This window comes from Oryx dammah, unplaced genomic scaffold (assembly GCF_014754425.2).
Source record: "Oryx dammah isolate SB20612 unplaced genomic scaffold, SCBI_Odam_1.1 HiC_scaffold_26, whole genome shotgun sequence".
In the NCBI taxonomy this organism is placed as follows: Eukaryota; Metazoa; Chordata; class Mammalia; order Artiodactyla; family Bovidae; genus Oryx; species Oryx dammah.
Window position 1 is genome coordinate 47,627,771 of NW_024070210.1, and position 23,697 is coordinate 47,651,467.

General features: G+C 41.8%; 1 protein-coding gene across 4 annotated transcripts in view; it reads right to left on the reverse strand.

Annotated features, from left to right (window-relative positions):
* Positions 1-23,697, reverse strand: part of RAB27A (RAB27A, member RAS oncogene family) — a 77,302-nt gene that overhangs the window by 37,103 nt on the left and 16,502 nt on the right. For 3 of the 4 annotated variants that reach the window (XM_040226566.1, XM_040226564.1, XM_040226565.1), the window contains one exon: positions 22,500-22,616. The gene's annotated coding sequence lies outside the window, so the exon portion shown is untranslated. Of the gene's footprint in view, positions 1-1,982; positions 3,071-22,499; positions 22,617-23,697 lie in introns of those variants that run through there. The other variant, XM_040226567.1, reaches the window with a different exon arrangement.

The window sequence follows — 23,697 nt, forward strand, 5'->3', positions numbered from 1 at the left end:
TTGGCTATGCCAGAGTGATGCCAAGCTCCCAGGGCTAAGACTCAAAGATGGAAATATGAAGCATGTTGCTACCACAGCCAGTACTGGAAGGATTACAAATGAAGAAGCACTCAAAGGACCTGAAACAGAAGAATGCATTTCCAAGGTTGCAAAACACAGAATACCCTTCCATTTATGACTGAGAAACAGAGTTGAGGATTCTGCCAAGTCTGGTCCTCCTGGAATGTGGGAGGACTGGAAGGCCTTTGGCCAACACAACCTGGCTGTCCACGTGCATCTCACCTGCTTCAAAGCTTTTCATGTGAGGCAACCCAGGGAAGACACTGATTTCTCAGAGGAAATACACCCAATCGAGAAGAGAATCACCTCACTTTGTGATGGAGCAACAATACTTCTTTCACAAGAAAATTTTAGGATGAAAAAAAAAATAGTGAATTAAAAGAATCCAGACCTGTTGAAGATGACTGTCCAAACAATAAAAACAACTGGGTAAATATCCCTGAGTTGGCAGTAGCTGGGGAAAAGAGGGTTCCTTCATCACTGCCTTTTTAAAAAACTAGGACAAAAACTCTATATTTATTCATGTAGAGAAACTGTGTCCAGAGTACACCACTGTCCTGCCTTTCTAGACTCCTTCATTTGCATACTAGGACATCATTGTCACTGTTGTTTTGTAAGTGTGATTTTTTACAGTGTACTGTAACATTTCCCTGACTTCTTAATCAAAGGGCACAGACTGTACCTCATCTTTTCTGTGATGAGATGCATTGTGCCCCAGTGGCTCAGTGGTAAAGAATCCACCTGCCAACGCAAGAGATGCGGATTCAATCCCTGGGTCAGGAAGATCCCCTGGAGGAGGAAATGGCAACCCACTCCAGTATTCTTGCCTGGAAAATTCCAAGAACAGAAGAGTCTGGTGGGTTACAGTCCATGGGGTCACAAAGAGTCGGACACAACTGAGCACACACGCACTGTAAGTGCGTACTTTCAGGAACTGTGAATGGTGAGGGCTCCTATCACACACACCCAATTGAGGCGAAGCATTGGTCTGGCATACAGATACTCACAAAGGCCACTAAGATGCACTGGATATGTCTTTACTTCTCCCTCACTCTGCCAACCCCATAGCCTTGCCTGCGCTGACCACATCAGAGCACAGCTGTTCTCTGCCCCAGGGATATGCTTCTCAGATGCAGGCTGGCTTATGAAAGCACATCGTCTCTTCAGAGCTGGTTTCCTTTTCCATAGTCTCCTATCTACCCTATGATTCCCTCCTGTTGGGTTCTAACAGTCCCACTTCTACTCAGTACCCTGAGTCATGACCCCTCTGCTCTCTCTCCTTTTCTGGCTTTCCTGTCCCTCATCTCCAGGTACTCATCCTAAACTTCAGCTTGTGCGAGCAAAAACTGACCTTACACCAATGATGCCAGTCAGTGAATACTGGTGCTCTCCTTATAACAGTGAACAGCTATGCCAATTTTAAGGTATTGGACCCTCCTTCACAAGCTCATGCACTGCTCTGTCTTTAGGGACTTTGGCTTTTCCAATAAGGAAGGGAGTTTTCCTCCAGCTAAGTCTGGGAACAGGGCCATTTCTGAAACCCAAATGCTTCTCCATGGTGCCAGCTTGGGTTATCATATATTGATGAAAAGGCAGCATATAGACACAAGTTGATCATGAGTTTAAAACACTATTGTCTATAAATATTCCACCATATGTTAACTTAGTTCTTTTAAAAACAGTAAAATAGGCTCAGAAGAAAAATCAAACTATTTCCTGACATTTTAGCACCAGACAACAGTACTAGAATTCTTAGCCTCTCTTGTTTGGCGCCGATAAGTTCTAAACAGCCGGCTATAGGTCTTTCTAGCATTTGTCAGATCCACTCTCTCTGTTAATATATTTATAACACATGTTTAGCTGCTCCCTACATATCATATTCTTTAACAGCTAAATCAAAAGGGAAAAAAAAAGAAACTCACCTATGGCCCAGGTCCAGTGGGATATACTTCTTGTTGATTCTCAAGAAGTCTTGCCCAGTTCCACCTATTCAGTAGGCAGTCTTAGCAAAGGACTGTTTGCATTTCTATCAACAGCTGTGTATAGACTAGGGTGTGTCTTGAGTTTACTTATGCAAAAGAGGACAGAAGTATTTGCAGTCATCCAGCCTATTTCTAAATCAGCCTCTCAGATCACTGTTGGCTTTTTTGTGATTATTGTTGTTGTTTTCTAATTTTATTACCTTTGGATCAGTAATTGTGGTCTGCTTAATATCAAATTGGGGGGGTTATTAAGTATGAAAATAATCTGTATTCCCTGTTTGTTGCATGCAGAATTAGATATGTGCTAGTTCAAGCTAGTTAGTTGCATTTTTCAATCTGATATATCCTTGTTTATGTTTTCCTACTTCACCTGTTAGGTTCCAAGAAAATTATCTTATTTTAGAAAATTAAGCACAAGACAATGTCTTAAAGGAGATGAAAATACCACATCATAAAAGAACAAGACACTGCAGTCCTTCTGAGAGGCCTCAAGTTTGTGGGATCTCAAGTCTTCTGGGATCCATGGAGGTGCTTTAAGAGTCTATAAACTTTCATTCAGATACCTTTTTTCCTCTTTATTATTATTATTTTTAACTGGAATAAAAATCTACAGTCAAATGAGTTATAATCCACACTCAGAGATCTCCAAACTGCTCACTGACACTGCCTGGCAAAGTTATTTGCTAGACTAGTGCACATTACAACCCTCTCAATTAATGATACATTTATGAGAGAATTCCATATACTATTCCAAATACTACATAGTATTTGGTATTCTCATAAATGTGTCATTAATTGAGAAGGTTGTAATGCATACTAGTCTTTCCTTATTTTCTTTCATTTTTAAAAATCTGGAGTGAATTCACATGTCCACTCTTGTAAGAGTAGTTAAGGAAGCATGTGTGAGCCACACTCAGTAAGTGACAGCAAGCCTCAGGTATGTCTGTTCAGCACATAGTGGCTTTTTTTCCTGTTAGGACAGTCAATTGAGCGATAAGGGATGAACACATTATGTTGCATCCTAACCTTTTATTACAGATCGCTACAGAGCTGATTTTATGTTTGGGGAGCTTCTTGGCTGACTTACAGCAGCTGTAAGTTTGGGTTACTTTTTGTCCATAGTAGGTCAGTGTCTTCTGGAGAAGGCAATGGCACCCCACTCCAGTACTCTTGCCTGGAAAATCCCATGGACGGGGGAGCCTGGTAGGCTGCAGTCCATGGGGTCGCTAAGAGTCGGACACGACTGAGCGACTTCACTTTCACTTTTCACTTTTCACTTTCATGCATTGGAGAAGGAAATGGCAACCCACTCCAGTGTTCTTGCCTGGAGAATCCCTGGGACGGGGGAGCCTGGTGGGCTGCCGTCTATGGGGTCGCACAGAGTTGGACACGACTGAAGCGACTTAGCAGCAGCAGGTCAGTGTCTTCACAGCCAGCTGGACACTCTGGCACTGGGGCTCAGAAAAACTACCAAACATCACTGTCACACACCCTTCACTCCCTCAGAAAACTGCTCTTGTCTAGCTGGTTGCAAACTTTCCTTAGCAAGTTTCTTCAAATGGAATCTAAGCTGGCACTGTAATATATAAAACAGGTGAATTTAGAACCACTCTGGTAAAAGAAGGGAAGGTAAGCCCACCTTCAAGGCCTGTGAACCCAACAAGGTCCTAACAAGAGCTCCACCGCACACATGTGGAAAATCAGTGTGGAAAGCTCAACCTCAAATGGCTCTGAATCATCTCACTTGCCTTCAGCTTTGTACCCAACACTTTCTTTCTCCCTAAACAACTCAGACTGACAGCTCATTACAAGGTTTGCTAGGCTTTTTCATTCAACATCTCCTAAAGACACCATCTCTCACATCTTGCCCACTTAACCACAACCTTAGGACTCTTCTTATCTGGGAGTGAAAATCTGGAATGTATTGAAAGACCCTGGTAAGAATTCCAAAAAGGGCTAACTGGAGCTTCAGAAAACAAGGAAAGAGTCTTGGAAACAATGATCGTTGAGTCACTCAACGGGAAAGGAGAGCTGTGGATCTAAGGCTGAAAAGTCCAGGGAAAATCTAGACCAAACTGGCCAGAGATGAACCAAGCAGTAGCATCCTCCTTGGGACAGAAAACCAGTGTACTTGCAAAATGGAACTACTGGAAGGATGTTTATAACCAGCTACACTTGATTTTTCCCTAAAGGGCATTACAAAGTACAGCCACATTATTCTTGACGGACACAACAAACTATGCTTGGGCAGAACCCTCAGAAGTCAAGATATGCTTTAAAGAACACAATGAAATGATATAGCAAACTTACTATATGATACAGCAAAATAACTAAAAATATATTATTTTGCTCTGTATCATAAGCCACTTTGTACTAAAGTACAGCAGAGAATAACAGAGCAGATAGGAGAAAAACCTAAAATCCTCTGCACTAACTTGACTTTTTCCATAAATTCAAAAGGAATTACTAGTATTGTAGTTTCTCCCCAGGAGCCCTTGTTCCAGCTAATGGCTGTATCATGAGGAATGCTACACATGCGAGGACTGCTACTTAGAACCATTGGAAAGTTCCAGGGAAGGAGGAAAGGGCACAGGTAAGATGGGATCGGAGCAACCCCTAGTATTCCCTACCCAAGAAGGCAGCCTCATATGAAGGTGGCACAAAACCAACTTCAGTTCAGAAGGGATAAATACAAATGGAGGTCCCAGACAGGTGGACAGAGTCACGCCAAAGTTGAACACCAACAGAGTAAGGAGTAGATCAAAAAGGGGGAGAGGTGGCTTATGAATTTGAGGAATCGGGAGGACACTGACCCATACACACTGGGAAGACCACTTAGCTCATCAGGAACAACACTTAGAATCTAAGATCCAGGTAGTAGTTACTTTATCAAAAGCCAGAGAGATTCTTAGCTAAGTCAGGGAAATTATTCCAACTATTTGCTCCCTCCTGCTTAACCCATGCAATTTCCAAGCCTCCCTAATCTACCTAATCAGGTTCCTGCCCTGTGCAAACGGAAAACTCAAGCATTCAGGTTAGAACTTGGTCCCCAAACCTATACCCATCTTTGTCATCAACCACGTAGTAAGCACACCCATGGGAACCAAGCTCCTATTTTCTTTTCTGGCCACACCGCGTAGCATGTGTTAGTTCCCACCCTGAACCCATGCCCCCTGCTTTGGAAGTTTGGAGTCATAACCACTGAGCCACAAGGGAAGTTCCAAGTTCTATTTTCTGAATGCACCTATTAGAAAGACATTTGAAGGGAGGGGACTAAGAATATAGGGGTCAAAGTAAGTGAGCAAGATGGCCACTCAGAAAGAATCTACAGGGCCTTACTAAAAGAAAGAGTGATTAAAGAGACCACAATATAGGTATGCTAAGGCAAAATAAAGATTCTGTGTTAGCAAGGAAACTATGAATCTGCAGGAGAATAAGTCAAGAGGGGAAAGAAAATTACAGACAAGAGGAGCATAAAACACATGAAAGGAACACCATGAGGATGTAAGTATTTGTGCATGAATAACAGATTTACAAGCAACAGCTTTAGAAACTTTGTTTGAGAGTTTGGAGGAAACTAAAGAAACATGTAATACTGTACTTCATCTTAATGAGGATAAAATGAGAATCTATATAATAGAGAGGTGACTTCAAAGTAGTAAAAAAAAAGTTTTATAAGCTACACATGGAAATCATTCTCATAATTCTATAATCATGCTTTAATAAACCCACTTGTTAAAAGTATAAAGTTAGCCCTCACATGGGCTTCCCTTGTGGCTCATTTGGTAAAGAATCTGAGAGATGGGAATACCCTCCACCTGACCTACCTCTTGAGAAATCTATATGGAGGTCAAGAAGCAACAGAACCGGACATGGAACAACAGACTGGTTCCAAATAGGAAAAGGAGTACGTCATGGCTGTATATTGTCATCCTGCTTATTTAACTTATATGCAGAGTACATCATGCTGGGCTGGAAGAAGCACAAGCTGGAATCAAGATTGCCAGGAGAAATACCAATAACCTCAGATATGCAGACAACACCACCCTTATGGCAGAAAGTGAAGAAGAACTGAAGAGCCTCCTGATGAAAGTGAAAGAGGAGAGTGAAAAAGTTGGCTTAAAGCTCAACATACTAAGATCATGGCATCTGGTCCCATCACTTCTTGGCAAATATATGGGGAAACAATGGAAACAGTGACAACTTTTATTTTTTTGGGATCCAAAATCACTGCAGATGCTGACTGCAGTCATGAAATTAAAAGACTCTTGCTCCTTGGAAGAAAAACTATGACCAACCTAGACAGCATATTAGAAAGCAGAGACATTACTTTATCAACAAAAATCTGTCTAGTCAAAGCTATGGTTTTTCCAGTAGTCATGTATGGATGTGAGAGTTGGACTTCAAAGAAAGCTGAGCACTGAAGAATTGATGCTTTTGAAGTGTGATGGTGGAGAAGACTCTTGAGAGTCCCTTGGACTGCAAGGAGGTCCAACCAGTCAATCCTAAAGGAAATTAGTCCTGAATATTCATTGGAAGGACTGTTGCTGAAGCTGAAACTCCAATACTTAGGCCACCTGATGTGAAGAACCAACTCATTTGAAAAGACTCTGATGCTGGAAAGATTGAAGGAGGGAGGAGAAGGGGAGGACAGAGGATGAGATGGTTGGATGGCATCACCGATGCAATAGACATGAGTTTGAGTAGGCTCAGGAGTTGGTGATGGACAGGGAAGCCTGACATGCTGCAGTCCATGGGGTCACAAAGAGTCAGACACAACAGAGCAACTGAAGTGAACTAGCCCTCACATACCAACAAATTTGATTGCAAAAATTAGTAAGTTGAGCACTTTGACCCCAAGAATTACCTTTCCATTAAAATAATGATGTTGTCCCTGATATCATTTTAATTTAGAACTTTCCTATTTATTTGTACATCACAGAAAAATACAATTGCTATATAGCTATCAAACACTGAAAATAAACCAAAACTCATAACAATGATACTGAAATTTTCCTAGAAATGAGTATCACCTTAAAAGTTCATATGCAAATGTTCAAGAAAAGCTTTTCCATATTTACATTTTAGATAGAACATGATAAAGAAAATTATTCTGCATAGAAATTACAATTTTTTATTTGAAGTAATTTCCCTTAACTACTGGTACCTCTAAGCAGTTGAGGTACATATAGCTTTAGCTTTTATAAAATAGTTCTAAATTGAACATTTCTGACACAGAAAAGAACAGACTGAACTTCTATTACTTCTCCTCTAAAAGCTCTTGATCTTGATCTCTGTAGGAGACAGAACTTCACAAAAGAACATGTGCAGGCTTCTCTGAGGAAACTGGACATTTACCACATGCATTCTAATGCAAGAGGCTTCACATCTGGTTCAGATGCAAAATGATTGTTAACTCAGGAGATGCAGTGTGACTTTCCAAACCAAAATCTGGAGCATGTGGTCTGTCAGTGGATTTTTATGACCCTTTTGGGAAAAGGCAGAATTGGAAATACAGTTTAGCTGTCAAAGTACTAGAATTTCTAAAGCACCTCACTAACTTTCAGGGCAATGCAAACAAAAGAAAATGAAATGAAGCAGTACCAGAACAGCCATGGCGCTGGTCATCACAGTACATCTCTGGGCACGGAGGACACGTGCAGTCATTTGAATTCCCTTCACTTCTGACCATCAGGGCTCAGGACTGAGACCCTACTGATCACCATAGTGGAGAAAAGGGGAGGGAAGTTGTTTCACCAGCAACAACCTCATCTACGTATGTTCCTTTTCTCATGACCTCAGTAATTAACAGAATGATCACAAACTAAGCCAAATGCTTCTCTACCCATCAAATGTCACCCTAGAAATCAGTCCTCCAAAGCCATATCAAGGTCTGGATATTCTTTTAACCAACGTTTTCTCAATGTATCTGAGTGCTCTATCTTCATTAACCTGGACAGGTGTTAGGCTACTTCTGAGTACTCCTCTCCCATCCCTCATCCCCGCAGTAAACTTTTTATGTTGCCTGGACTGTCTTCTTGTGCGCGGCTTCCCTTCCGCTCCTCACCACCGGTCTGACAACAGGCCAGCTGCCACTCCATTGCTAATTGTGTCTACCATCTGACTTTCTCTGACAGCTCATCCGTCCTCCGCTTCCCTCTGTTCCCTGCTGATTACATTCAGGAATGACTCAAGAAGTGTCTTAGAGCGCCACTGACAGCTGCTCTTTTTTGGTAAATTAAGTTACATTTGCATTCAATTCAACAGTATTTGATAGGCAATTTCTACATGCCCAGTACTCTGCTGGCAACTACAAATCGCACAGGAGAAATATGTGATCTCGCCACTCTTCTCAAGAAGCTAGCAATCAGGATAAGGAAACAAAATGAACTCATTTTCCACAAAAGACACATGAAACAAGATCATCAGGAAGCAAGATGTCACCCAGCACAGGATATCAAACATGTAATGGGGCTTTGTCACTTCCAGCTGTGTGATCCACGGCAAGCCACGTAACCTCTCCAAGCCTGTTTCCTCAATATGAGAGAGTTTATCTATCAAGATCATTGGAAGGACTGAAGACCCTGAGCAGTCAAAAACAGGGCGCAATCTGACCAAGGCTTCAGACAGGGACCAGGACTTGAGTTGAACACCTTCAAAGCAGTGAAGAATAGGAAAATGGCATGTCTGGTACAAGAGCATGTTTTGACTGCAATTTAACAGGTACTGAGAAGCCCAGTTAACTACTTCAAAGGCAACAAATGTAAATAAGATATAGTCCTACCCCTCAGAATTTACAGCCAGAGAAACATAAGACAAATACACAAATAACTATAAAGCTGGCTATAAATTCAAAGGAATGCTTATGAGGTAATGTGGCAAGTTGAGGAGGGCTGGACAACTAACCGTCAGTGTGCTGATATTAGTTTCAGCTCTGCTACCACCTGTGTGTGATCCAACACTTTCCAGGCCTTGCTCCCTCAAATACGAAATAAGAGGGCTGAATTCAATGGTCTCTTCCTCACACAGTTCTCGGTTCAAAGAGTTTGGCCATGAGAAGCTTAAATGGGGTCCTGGTGGCAGCTGCCCCTTGTATCACCTCTCACTCCTTAAAGATAAAAGCCTAGACATGAGAATAAGATGGACCAGAAATAGAGGCGGACAATAGAATGGGAAAGACTAGAGATCTCTTCAAGAAAGTTAGAGATAACAAGGGAATATTACATACAAAGATGGGCACAATAAAGGACAGAAACGATGAGAATCTAACAGTAACAGAAGAGACTAAGAAGGGACGACAAGAATACGCAGAAGAATTATACAAAAAAAGTCTTAAAGACCCAGATAGCTACAATGGTGTTGTCACTCACCTAGAGCCAGACATCTTGGAGTGTGAAGTCAAGTGGGCCTCAGGAAGCATTACTATGAACAAAGCTAGTGGAGGTGATTATCTGAGCCATTTCAAATCCTAAAAGATGATGCTGTGAAAGTGCTGCACTCAATATGCCAGCAAATCTGGAAGACTCAGAAATAGCCACAGGACTGGAAAAGGTCTGTTTTCATTCCAATCCCAAAGAAAGGCAATGCCAAAGAATGCTCAAATTACCACACAATTGCATTCATCTCACACGCTAGTAGTGCTCAAAATTCTCCAAGCCAGGCTTCAGCAATACGTGAACTGTGAACTTCTAGATGTTTGAGCTGGTTTCAGAAAAGGCAGAGGAACTAGAGATCAAATTGCCAACATCCGCTGGATCATGGAAAAAGCAAGAGAGTTCCAGAAAAACATCTATTTCTGCTTTATTGACTATGCCAAAACCTTTGACTGTGTGGATCACAATAAACTGTGGAAAATTCTGAAAGAGATGGGAATACCAGACCACCTGACCTGCCTCTTGAGAAATCTGTATGTAGGTCAGGAAGCGACAGAACTGGACATGGAACAACAGACTGGTTCCAAATAGGAAAAGGAGTACATCACAGCTGTATATTGTCACCCTGCTTATTTAACTTCTATGCAGAGTACATCATGAGAAACACTGGGCTGGATGAAGCACAAGCTGGAATCAAGATTCCGGAAGAAATATCAATAACCTCAGATATGCAGATGACACCACCCTTATGGAAGAAAGTGAAGAAGAACTGAAAAGCCTCTTGATGAAAGTGAAAGAGGAGAGTGAAAAAGTTGACCTAAAGCTCAACATTCAGAAAACTAAGATCATGCAATCTGCTCCCATCACTTCATGGTAAATAGATGGGGAAACAGTGGAAACTGAGGCAGACTTTTTATTTTTGGGGGGCTCCAAAACCACTGAGTATGGTGACTGCAGCCATGAAATTAAAAGACACTTACTCCTTGGAAGGAAAGTTATGACCAACCTAGACGGTATATTAAAAAGCAGAGACATTACTTTGGCAACAAAGGTCCATCTAGTAAAGGCTATGGTTTTTCCAGTAGTCATGTATAGATGTGAGAGCTGGACTACAAAGAAAGCTGACTGCCAAAGAATTGATGCTTTTGAAGTGTGGTGTTGGAGAAGACTCTTGAGAGTCCCTTGGACAGCAAGGAGATCCAACCAGTCCATCCTAAAGGAAATCAGTCCTGAATATTCATTAGAAGGACTGACGCTGAAGCTGAAACTCCAATACTTTGGCCACTTGATGTAAAGAACTGATTCATTTGAAAAGACTCTGATGCTGGGAAAGATTGAAGGTTGGAAAAGAAGGGGACGACAGAGGATGAGATGGTTGGATGGCATCACCAATTCAATGGACATGAGTGTGAGGTAAACTCTGGGAGTTGGTGTTGGACAGGGAGGCCTGGCATGCTGCAGTCCATGGGGGTCTCAAAGAGTCAGCCACAACTGAATGACTGAACTGAACTGACATCTGAACCAATTCAGAACATACCAAAGGAGAAGGATGGGTACCAAAGAATGACATTCCTGGGACATTGGTATGTACATGTTCAATAATACAAGACAATGCCAAACTAGGGGCTTCTCCGTGGCTCAGTGGTAAAGAGTCTGCCTGCAATGCAGGAGCCATGGGTATGATCCCTGGGTCAGGAAGACTCCCTGGAGAAGGAAATGGCAACTCACTCCAATAATCTTGCCTGGAAAATCCCATGGACAGAGGAACCTGGCTGGCTACTGTCCATGGGGTCGCAAAGAGTTGGACATGACTGAGCAACTCAACCACCACACTTGTTTTACACTCCCAACTTCACATCTTCACCAACATCAGACTTTTTATTGTCAGACTGTTTATTGTCAGACTTCTCAAAATGGTACCACACTGTAATCTAAACTGGCATTTATTTGATTGCTAATGTGGTGGAGCAATTCAATTTCTTTTCTTTTTTTCTTCTTTTTTTTAGTTTGTTGGCCATTCAATTTCTTCTTGTGGAAAAGCATAGTCATGTCCTTTCCCTTTTTTTCTATTGGGTTGTCTTTTTCTTATGAACATGCAGGAATTCTTTTGAGAAGAATATTCTAGGTACTCATCCTTTGACAGTTACAGTGGTTGCAAATATCTTCCTCCTATTTGTGGCTTGTCTTTTTACTTTTTTAAATTGAAATATAGTTGGATTTACAATGTTGTATAAATTTCTGCTATACAGTAAAGTGACAGTTATTATATATATACATATATGTGGGTGGGTGGGTGTGTGTGTGCGTGTGCTAAGTTGCTTCAGTCATGTCTGACTCTCTGTGAGCCCATGGACTGTAGCCCACCAGGCTTCTTTGTCAATGGGATCTCCCAGGCAAGAGTACTGGAGTGGGTTGCCATTTCATACTACAGGAGATTCTTCCTGACCCAGGGATTGAACCCACGTCTTCTGCATTGGCAGTGGGTTCTTCACCAGTGAGCCACCAGGAGCACTCTCTCTCTCTATATATATATATATATATATATTTTATATTCTTTTCCATTTTGGTTTACCTCTGGATATTGACTACATAGTTCCCTGTGCTATACAGTAGGACCTAGTCGTTTGTCTTTCCTCCTTTTCGATAGCTCAATCTTCAAGCAGTCATAACTATCAATCTTTTATACATAGTTTTCTTTATATAATATAAAACAAATCCATGGGCTTCCCTCATGGTCCAATGATTAAGGCTCCACACTTCCACTTTGTGGGGTGCAGGTTGAATCCCTCATCAGGGAAGCTCTGCATACCTCATGATGTGACCAAAAACAAAACAAAAATACAGCTAAGAAATCATTCTTTACCTAAAGTGGATAAAGATATTCATCTACATTATTTTTCAAAAGATTTTACCTTTCACATTGTCTTCAACCCAGTGGTAATTTTTAAGGTGCATGTAGGAATCCAATTTCACTAATTTTCCCTGAAAGACACCTATTTATCATAGTACCATTTATCAAGAAAAATTACTCTTTTCCTAGTGAGTCACCATATCGGGGCAGATCTGTTTCAGGATTCACTCTTCTGTTCTTTTGGTCATTTTCATTACCCATGGGCCAATGTTATAAGGCCTTAGCTACTGTGACTTTATAACACAGCTTTAGAAGGCAATGGCACCCCACTCCAGTGCTCTTGCCTGGAGAACCCCATGGACGGAGGAGCCTGGTAGGCTGTACTCCATGGTGTCGCTGAGAGTTGGACACAACTGAGTGACTTCACTTTCACTTTCACTTTTCACTTTCATGCATTGGAGAAGGAAATGGCAGCCCACTCCAGTGTTCTTGTCTGGAGAATCCCAGGGACAGCGGAGCCTGGTGGGCTGCCGTCTATGGGGTTGCACAGAGTCGGACACGACTGAAGCGACTTAGCAGCAGCAGCAGCATACCTGAGTTATAAAGGCATACCCAAGAGGACCAGATCCCACTGCCTCACTGAGGACATTCTTGACCTTTCATGCTTCCATCTAAGTTCCTCAGAATGTGAGGATGTTCGATCAAACTGAGAAGACTTACATATTCATGATAATGAATCTTTCTATCCATGTATATGTATGATCTCTACATTTATTGATGCCTTTTTTAATGTCTTCACAAATGTCAAAGTAAATTCCCTTCATAAAGACCTTGTACAGTTTTAGACTTATGATGCTTTATATTTTTGTTACTATTATAAGTGATATCTTTTAAATATATATACTTACATGTACATTACCATCTATTTATTAGTCACACTATTCTAATGATTTGTTATACATAGCTGAAAATAAATACATCTTTTTTTTTCTTTTCTAATCTTTATACATTTTATTTATATTCCTTGTCTTACTGTGCTAGTTAGGACCTCCAAAAGTACTGAATAAATATCTTGATTCTAATGTTTCACTGTTAAGAATAACATTTGCTGTAGGTTTTTGGCAGACACTCTTATCAGGATAAGGAAGTGCTCCACCTATTCTTTGTTTTCTAAGAATAAGTATTACGGATGTACATCAATTTTATCAAATTTTGCTTCTAAATCTATTGAGAAAAATATGTGATTTTCTTCTCCTTTAATTTGTTAATTTATAAGCTTTTACAATTATTCTGCCTTTGATCTTTATTTTTCTTTACTTTTAGTTTTCTCTCTAACTTTCCTAACTTCTTATTGATAACCTGTACCCAGGACTTCTCTTTCCATGTCATTGCTTCTTCCAAGTCCATTCTTGAGGAAAGGATGCTATAATTCTCAGAGTCATTAATAAATATTTGGATGAATAAAAAATGAATTGTCTATTAAGTTCCATGTAATTGAGATGAGTTACTCAAAGTTCAGTTCAGTCGCTCAGTCACGTCCAACTCTTTGCGACCCCATGAAAAACCAACCTTCAAATATAACACATCACATTTTACATAAGTTGCTCTAGTTTGGGGCCAAAAGAAAAAAGGTTACTCAAGATGCAGTCACTTAGAGACAGAAGTAATTATCACAGAAAAATTTTCAACTGAAGTAGTCTTTTATTACCTAGAGTAACATCAGAAAATCATTAGCTAGCTTTTGAATTTTCTTTTCAATACTATGTTGGACTTTTAAGTACTGGGTTCAATCACACACACACCCCATTATAACACTAAGCATTGAGGGTAACATATTTAAAAAATGGTAAGCATCTTAAGAGAGATAAAAAGTGGAGCTTATATATATTTTGCAATTCAGCACAATCAGCCAAAGGAGCCAGTCCATGCCTCAAAACCTTGGTTCCAGACCTAAACCAGACCAGCCATGAGGATCATCTAATTTGTACAGTCTGAAGACAGAGGGGAAAATGTAGCTATTCCCTTTTGTTTAAAGCAGGAGGAACAACTCTAGTTCATGGAATGCTGCATCAAAGGGAAGTTATACGTCTACAGAAGACTGGACAGGTTCTGTCTTAGTAAAAGGTGATCACATGTTTGTTTTGTTCATTCATTTAACAGTTGAGTGCCCACACCCATCACTGTGCAAGGTGGTAGAAATGCAAATAAGACAGATACAGCATCTGCATCCCCCCACCAAATTTACCATCTAACGGACAATACTGACCACTGAAGCAAGACTCCAAGCATGGTTAGTACCTATGGCCAGCGTAGTAAAAGGAGCATATGAGATTAACACCTAATCTAGATGTGGGGGAGGTGAGTTCTGAGAGAAAGCATACAAAAGGTTTGGTGTCTGGAAATGGATCAGTTCTCGAAGTAATCTGCAGTCGTAAACAGTACGATGGCACCCCACTCCAGTACTCTTGCCTGGAAAATCCCAGGGACGGAGGAGGCTGGTGGGCTGCAGTCCATGGGGTCGCTAAGAGTCGGGCACGACTGAGCGACTTCACTTTCACTTTTCACTTTCATGCATTGGAGAAGGAAATGGCAACCCACTCCAGCGTTCTTGCCTGGAGAATCTCAGGGATGGGGGAGCCTGGTGGGCTGCTGTCTATGGGGTCACACAGGGTCGGACACAACTGAAGCGACTTAGCAGCAGCAGCAGCAAACAGTACATTAAAGCTGGGATTCCCTGGGAGGCAAGCACTCTACAGTGTAGAACAGGAGAGAATAGAAAAACTAAAAGATCCAAAGACCCTCATCCATGCTCTCCCCATCGTCCCACCTCATTGCCTCCCACACACATAACTGTGTGACTCACCAAAAGGTTATAGCTTAAAAAAAAAGTCAATGTATTCCTGTGACAGTGAACATGAAACAGGTTCCTCATCTTTCTTGCCTTATCATAAATCTCTTGGTATGCCCTAGACCTCACCCAATCTGTCATCTCCCTCTGCTAGTCAAAAACTGTGATCTCAAAAACTGCCAGGTTCCTCTGTCCATGGGATTTTCCAGGCAAGAATACTGGAGTGGGTTCCCATTTCCTTCACAAGGGGATCTTCCCAGTCCAGGGATTGAACCCATGGTTCCTGCATCCCCTACACTGCAGGCAGATTCTTTACCGCTAAGCCACCAGAGAAGCCCCTGACCTCCCTGCTGCTGCTGCTGCTAAGTCGCGTCAGTTGTGTACAACTCTGTGCAACCCCACAGACAGCAGCCCACCAGGCTCCCCTGTCCCTGGGATTCTCCAGGCAAGAATACTGGAGTGGGTTGCCATTTCCTTCTCCAATGCATGCATGCATGCTAAGGTGCTTCAGTCGTGTCTGACTCTGTGCGACCCCATGGACAGCAGCCCACCAGGCTCCTCTGTCCACAGGAGTTTCTAGGCAAGAATACTGGAGTGGGCTGCCGTTTCCTTCTCCACCTGACCTTCATACACATGGCCAAAAAGCACATAAAAATGTGCTCAACGTCACTAATTATCAGAGAAATACAAATCAAAACTACAGTGAGTTATCATCTCACACCAGTCAGAATAGTCATTATCTATCAAAAAAAAATCTATAAACGATAAATGCTGGAAAGAGTGTGGAAAAAAAGGAAACCTGCTACACTGTTGGTGTAAATTGGTGTAGCCACTATGGAGAACAGTATGGAGGCTCCTTAAAAACTAAAAACAGAACTACCATATGACTCAGCAATCCCACTCCTGGGCATCTACCTGGAGAAAAATCATAATTTGAAAAAATAAATGCATCCCTATATTCAGTGCAGCACTATTTACAGTAGCCAGGACATGGAAGCAACCTAAATGTCCATCACCAGAGGAATGAGTAAAGACGTGGTAGAAACACAACAGAGTATTACTCAGCCATTAAAAAAGAACAAAATAATGCCATTTGTAGCAACATGGATGGACCTAGAGATTATCGTACTAAGTGGAGTAAGTCAGACAGAGAAAGACAAATACATGATATCACTCATATGTGGAATCTAATTTTCAAAAATGATAAAAATCAACTTATGTACAAAACAGAAACAGACTTACAGATACCGAAAACAAACCTGGTGACCAAAGGGGTAGGGAAGATAAATCAGGAACTTGAGATTAACAAACACATACTACTATATATACAAGAGAGATCACCAACAAGGACCTACTGTACAGCACAGGGGAACTCTACTCAATATTTTGTGATAATCAATATGAGAAAAGAATCTGAAAGATAGAGGATATATGTATAACTGAATCATTTTGCTGTACACCTGAAACTAACACAAAATTGTAAATCAACTATAAACCAATAACATTTTTAATGTGATCTTACCATTTTTTTAAAAGTGATGTCTTCATTTTAAAATTAAAGCAGCTGAAGCTACATTTCTATACTCTGGCTAATTATTTATGATGAATTTTTGAAAAAACTGTGCCAAGATTTTTTTCTCACTTGGTCTATACAATTATACTAAAGTCTGTATTTAACTCTATAAAATACAGCTATTTTACCAATATTATTAGATGAGGCATGATCTAGAAATGAAAAAAGGCAATTAAAAGAAACAGAAATCAGCAAGCAGCTCTCAAACAAACTTCAAGTCCTTTGTGCTAAGAAAAGTAAATTAAAAATCACAAGAATATACAGAACTGTAGTTTATACCTGACTCCAAAGAGCCGCAGGGGCATTGCCAGCAATTACGTTTTAAAACACCATTTAAAAAGTTTAAAAAGAAAACAGTCTATTTTCATTCTGTGAGTTCTATCAACACTCACTTTTAGTTTTTAAACACTTTTCAGAACTATAAAAACTAGACTAGATGGAAATGAATATATTTATTTTTTGGCCGCGCCATGTAGCATGTGGGATCTTCAGTTCAGTTCAGTTCAGTCCCTCAGTTGTGTCCGACTCTTGAGGGAACCCATGTCCCCTGCATTAGGAGCACAGAGTCTTAACTGCTGGGCCACAATGGAAGTCCCAGGAATCTAATTTTTTTAACAGCACTTTTTAGTGGCTTTAGAGGAAAAACCTGGCTCAAGAGTCCAGTGCAAAATTGCAAACATTATAAAGCACAGGATGACAAGGGGGATGGGCTGTGACAGACAGAGGTACTTCCCAAGAATTATACATAAACCCAATGTACTTAAGTGAAGTAAATGAAGTCGCTCAGTCGTGTCCGACTCTTTGTGACCCCATGGACATGGACTGTAGCCTACCAGGCTCCTCTGTCCATGGGATTTTCCAGGCAAGAGTACTGGAGTGGATTGCCATTTCACTGAAACTAAATGCAAAATGATAAACAAATGTCAATCCAAAAGTTGTTACGAATTTTAAATGAAATCTGACAAGTGCAATGTCCTACACCAATGATCTAAAGATACACCAGCAAAGCCTGTAGACACTGAGGAGAGAGAAGCTAGGATGAATGACAGAAATCCAGGTGGCAGCTGATGAGCACATCAGTTCAAACACCATGCACGTACCTGAGCACTGAGAACAGCCCCTGCACGTGTCACTATGCTAAGCACCTAGGACGAGGCCACAGAAAAGCAAGTCCAGCAGAAATGCCACACGAGAACGTGAACAGCGAAGATGCAGTGGAACGAGGACTGTTACAGAAACATGCACCCAGCACTGTGCAGCTGGGACACCGGGGGCAGAGGGGGCCAGGGAAGTGGGGGAGCCCACCCAGTCAGCTCACAGAGGGGTACCCCAGCCACGGACTTACAGCAGCACCCAGAGGGAAAAGGGACAAACGCGAAAGGACGAAATTACACAGTTCACAGATGATGCGGTAAAGAACTTCACCTCACAGGTCAAATAAGCCTTATCCTTTAAAGATAACAGAAACCATCAACAAACAATATTATCAATGCCGATCTGAAAGGTGTTAACTGAGTTTTGACAGAACTAGGTAAGGGCTGTCTGACATCTGAAGTACAAAACACAGACAAGGCTTGGAGCCGTGAGAAGGGAACAGGAAACAGACTGGGAAGGTGGGAGGCAGGGAAGAGCATCTATATTTGCAAAGGTCTAAGAGGGAAAAGATTATGATGCATTTAGGGAACCTCAGCAGATGCATGCCATTAGTGGACTATACCGGGATGGGAGAGGAGGTGTCCAGACAGGCTGAAAAGATGGGAGAGGGTTGGGAACCTGGGCCTGAAAGGACTCTTATATGACACTAGACAGTCTGTGTGTTATCCTCTGGGCAATGCAAAGTACTGCAGGCTTTTATGAAGGAGAGGAACACGAGGTCTGTGCCTGAAAGTGATCTTTCTGGGAATACACAGAGGACCAGGAAGCTGTGCTGAGAGATGGTGAGTGACTTGTGTTGGTGACAGTGGGATGCAGAGGAAGGGATTAATTCAAGATAGATTTAGGAGGTAGAAAATCAGTATAGCCCCTTAACTGACTGGTACAGGAGTTAAAGATAATCAAAACTTTCAGTTTATTAACTGAATGGAAGATACTATCATTAACTAAGGGAGGAAAGGGCTTCCCAGGTGACTTAGTGGTAAAGAATTTACCTGCCAGTGCAGGAGATGCAGGTTCGATCCCTGGGTTGGGAAGATTCCCTGGCGGAGGAAATGGCAACCCACTCCAGTAATCTTGCCTGGAAAATCCCATGAACAGAGAAGTCTGGTGGGCTAGAGTCCATGAGGTCACAGAGAGTCAAACACAATTGAGCACCCACACACAAGCACACAAGCAAGAGAGGAAAAGCTGGTTTGAAATGATTATAACAAACACCTACTGAGTACTTTTCTAAGCCCTTTAATATATTAACTCACTAGAGCCTCGCAACAACCCTATGAACTCGAATCTACAGATAAGAAAACTGACTCACAAAGGTTAAGTAAGTTCTCCAAGGTCACACAGTCAATAAAAGGCAAAGCCAAGGTTTGAACCCAGACACACTCTTAACTACTATGTAATCCTGTATGGAATATGACCAATTATATGTCCCTCATGTCACAGGGATATCCAGGGAAATGTGTTTATTTGGCATTTTGAAAACAGAATATTAGGGCTTGAAAGAAAAATAAGGGTTAACAAGATGGATTTTATATTCATCAACAAAGTTGATTTCCTGCGGCCATGAGAGAGATAAGGCATTTTAGAAGGAAGAGAGCCAAAGTGTAAGGCTCAGCAAGAGAGACCCAAAAATGATACTAGAAAGGTTTTCAAACAATAGTCCACGGCCTGCATCAGTCACCACCGCAGAGTGGTATCAGCTTAAAGCTGTCTGGACTTCCTCCTTCTTGTGAAAATAGAGGATCCACTTAACATTTACAGTGTGATAAATCCAGCACTTGGAGCTAAAGAATCCCCTTACAGGTTACATCAGGGAGAGGAAAAGCCTAATAGAAAATGAAATGGGCGAAAGCAAGGAAACAGATAGGCAAAAAAAAAAAAAATCGACCGCTCTCAGTTCTTGGGCAATTTGCATCTATGTTTGAACAAAGTGGCTCCTGCCTTCAGAAAAACAGCAGCAAGGCAAGCTCTCCTCCCAAGCAGCGTCTCATAACCACCTCCCTACCCTCCAACCCCCACCAAACCCAGCCTCTACTCTGCCAAGGCGGCAGGGCCCCAGCCATGCCAGCAACAACGGGAGCGCCAAAAAAAGCAGGAAGGTGCCCTCTTGCAAGGACAGCCCTAAACAAGGACGGCTTCTGCAGAAATCAGCTTGTGTTTTTAATGGGCCTGTTCCAGCAGCTATCACATGTGGTGTACCCTGGCTCAAACTATAAATCAACCAAGTGCAGAGGGAGGAAGAAGGGAAGAGTAGCAAAAGAGAAAAGAGAAACAGAGCAAAGTGTGGAGCATGTCCTCTGTGAGCACTCAAGTTCTGAGAGACTGGACAGGGAGATGCTGAAACGGCAGCAGAGGCAGCCCTGGGCTCCCAGACCTGCCAGACATGGGCAGGTCCTGGTTGCCATGGTGCCACCCTGCTGGCCGGCAATGTTTCATCAGCGCTCTCTTTCTGCCGCAGTTCCTGTCTTGTGGGCGGCAGCAGCAGCAGCAAGAAAGAAGAAAAAATGTTGTTGGTATTCTAATGGCTGCTGGGTCACTGAACAGTGTGTCTGAAAAGAATACAGAGAACGTGGTAAGAGACAGAGCCTAACCAAGGTGGGAGCAATCTCCTTAGGGATGTATTAAGTACAAACTGGACATTCTGTGGATGAAATCCTCTCAGTCTTTTTTTTTGGGGGGGGGGTACTTAAAATCCAAGAATCTCAACAGGGATTGTCAGCTTTAGATCAAGGCTCTTTCTCATCTGATTTCTAAAGAGACTTTGGGTTCACTCCTACGTGAAAGCATGAACTTGTGACCAAGAAAACAAAATGATGTACTGGAGTAGAAGCTGCTGTGGTTCTGGCACTAATCAGCCAAATGTCTTTTGCACTTTGAAGCCCCAGTTTCTCCCTCTGTGAAATGAGGAGGTCAGACTAGATGAATGCTAAGGGCCTTCTACTTTTGCCTATCTTGAGGGCATTCAGGAGCAACAGAGCCCTCCCAGGTGCCCGTGTGTCAAAACACTGATCGTGTCTTCAGGGACACCCAACTCTGAAAGTGGCCAAAACTCAATGAAAGAGATAAATGCACACACTCATGAAGCCATAGCCACACATATGATTAAACCAATGTCAGTGGATAGAGATCAAGTCTTATTTATCCTCACATACTCAACACCAAACACGGTCTAGGCACTTGGCTTAATAAATATTTGCTGCATGACTTGGAGTTTTTCAAATGTATCTGTTATGAGTTGAATTGTGTTCCCCCAAAATTCATATGCTGAAGTCCTAACTCACAGAATTTGACCTGAAGTCCTAACTTCAGAATTTGACCTGACTTGAAGATAGGGTCCTTAGAAAGCTTATCAAATGAAAAAGAGGTCACTAGGGTGAGCCCTAATCCAATATAACCAGTGTCCTTATGAAGATTTCTGAACACAGACACTCAGAAAGGAAAGGTGACAACAGGAGACAGAGGGAGGAGGAGAGCAGCCTGGAATAGATCCTTCCTTCACAGCCCTAACACCTTGATTCTCAGACTTCTAGCCGCCAGGACTGAGACAAGAAGTTTCTATTATTTAACCTACACAGACTGTGATACTTTGTTATGGCAGCCCCAGCAAACTAACACACACGTAAAAGTGGAGAGAACTGTATGATAAAACACCCCATCATATTCATTGCCCAGATCTTTCATTCCTGCGTACTATCACTGCTGCTGCTGCTGCTAAGTCACTTCAGTCGTGTCCAACTCTGTGCAACCCCATAGACGGCAGCCCACCAGGCTCCCCGATCCCCGGGATTCTCCAGGCAAGAACACTGGAGTGGGTTGCCATTTCCTTCTCCAATGCATCTCTAAAACAGATGGATCTTTAAAGTAATAATAATAATAAAAAAATAGATGGGCCTTTCCTTACACAATTACGATAGTGTTTCCAAACATCACAAAATTAATAATTAGAAGACAAATTTAAGTGATGGAAGAAACACACCTTAAACTAACACACAGACTTACGTAATCTCCACTAGAACTACCAGCTGGGAAGCTATCAGGGCTTCCCAGGCGGCGCTAGGGGTAAAGAACCTGCCTGCCAACTCAGGAGGTGCAGCTTCAATCCCTGGGTCGGGAAGATCCCCTGGAGAAGGAAATAACAACCCACTCCAGTATTCTTGCCTGGAGAATCCCATGGACAGAGGAGCCTGGTGGGCTATGATCCATAGGGTCACAAAGAGTCAGACACAATTGAAGTAACTTACCATACATAGCACAGAGCTATTAACAGCATTAAAAACAAAATCCCAATTGAATTTTTGTGGATAAAATGCTCAGAAGATGAGCAAGACTCTTAGAGCTATTCGATTCCGTAATCAGCTCTCTTATTCACACATTACCTGAGAATAAAAGCCTCTGTTACTTTGTTAAAGTACAGAAAAGAAAGGAAGAATGCAGTCAGTACTCATACCCACTCTCTGGTAACTGAAAACGCACTTTTCAAACTAAACCTAAGAAATTTAGCAGACATCTTGAAGTCTTTGTTTTAAAAAAAATTAATGTATGCAGTGGTATTTTATGTTAAATTGCACTGTTTTAAGTACCTGAAAACTGGCACCTCAGCACTCAAAGCCTCTACCTCCCCACCACCACACACACACACAAAAAGGCATAACCATACCTTGACAAAGTATAAATCCTGGTTGATTTTCCCAAAACTTTAGAGATTGGAGTTTCCAACACTTCAACAATTAGGCAACTTGTAATCACATGTCCTCTTCTAAAAAGATACTTTTGTCTATTACAAAGAGAAAGGTTAAAATCAGAACAGTCTACTTACAAAAGTTTTTCAAAAGAGTCTTTTGAAAAGCAGTTCGCTTCATCAACTTTCAAAATCAGTCATCTCTGGAAAAACCCACAATCCAGCTAATTAGTCTCAGCTGTTTGTCATATGGCCCGCAAACCAGTCAAGTGATTTTGCCCCTTTCAAGCTTTTACTAAAACCCAATCTCCTGGTCTCTCAGACAGAAGGCAGCTGTATTAACCTCTTCCAGTGTTAGAAGACTTACACTTCAACTTTTTCTTTTCCCCTCAACCAAACAAGTAGAATATTTGTTTTCTTGATAAAACATATTTAAAAGTATTGCGTTCTAAAGGTCCTTAAGGGTTCTATTAATATTGTGTGTGAGTGTTTAGTTGCTCAGTCATGTCCAACTCTTTGAGACCCCATAGACTGTAGCCTGCCAGGCTCCTCCGTCCATGAGATTTTCTAGGCAAGGATACTGGATTGGGTATCCATTTCCTCCTCCAGGGGGAGTCTTTCCAACCCAGGGATTGAACCCATGGCTCCTGCCACGTCTCCTGCATTGCAGGCAGATTTTTTTTTTTTTTTAACCGTTGAGCTACTGGGAAAACCCTTACATTAATATTGCTTATTTATTTACAATTAGCAGTATTTTATTAATATTGCTTTCTTGTATTTACAAGGCCTGATTCAAGCAAACACTATAGGAGATCAGACATCTCTCTCTGGACTCCAGACCCATAAGGAAAACTCTCTTCCTGGCAGTCCACCCAGATACCTCGCTGGCATCTTAAATTCAGCATGTCCGGCCCTCCACGTACCTCCTGAGCTCTTCTCTGTAGACCCTACTTCACACCCACTTCTCCTCCTGTCTTGAGTAACAATCCCAAAGCATAGCCAGCCAGACATCTGATTGTCTTCAATGACTCCTCCCTCCCTCCCTCCCCTCCCACTTCCATTGACCACTGGAATCTTTCCTCCTCTAATCTTTATTCCAAATGTTTATCATTTCTCATCTGGATGACTATAGTCAACCACACAATTGATTTCTGGCCCTCAACCTGGCCTCTCCACT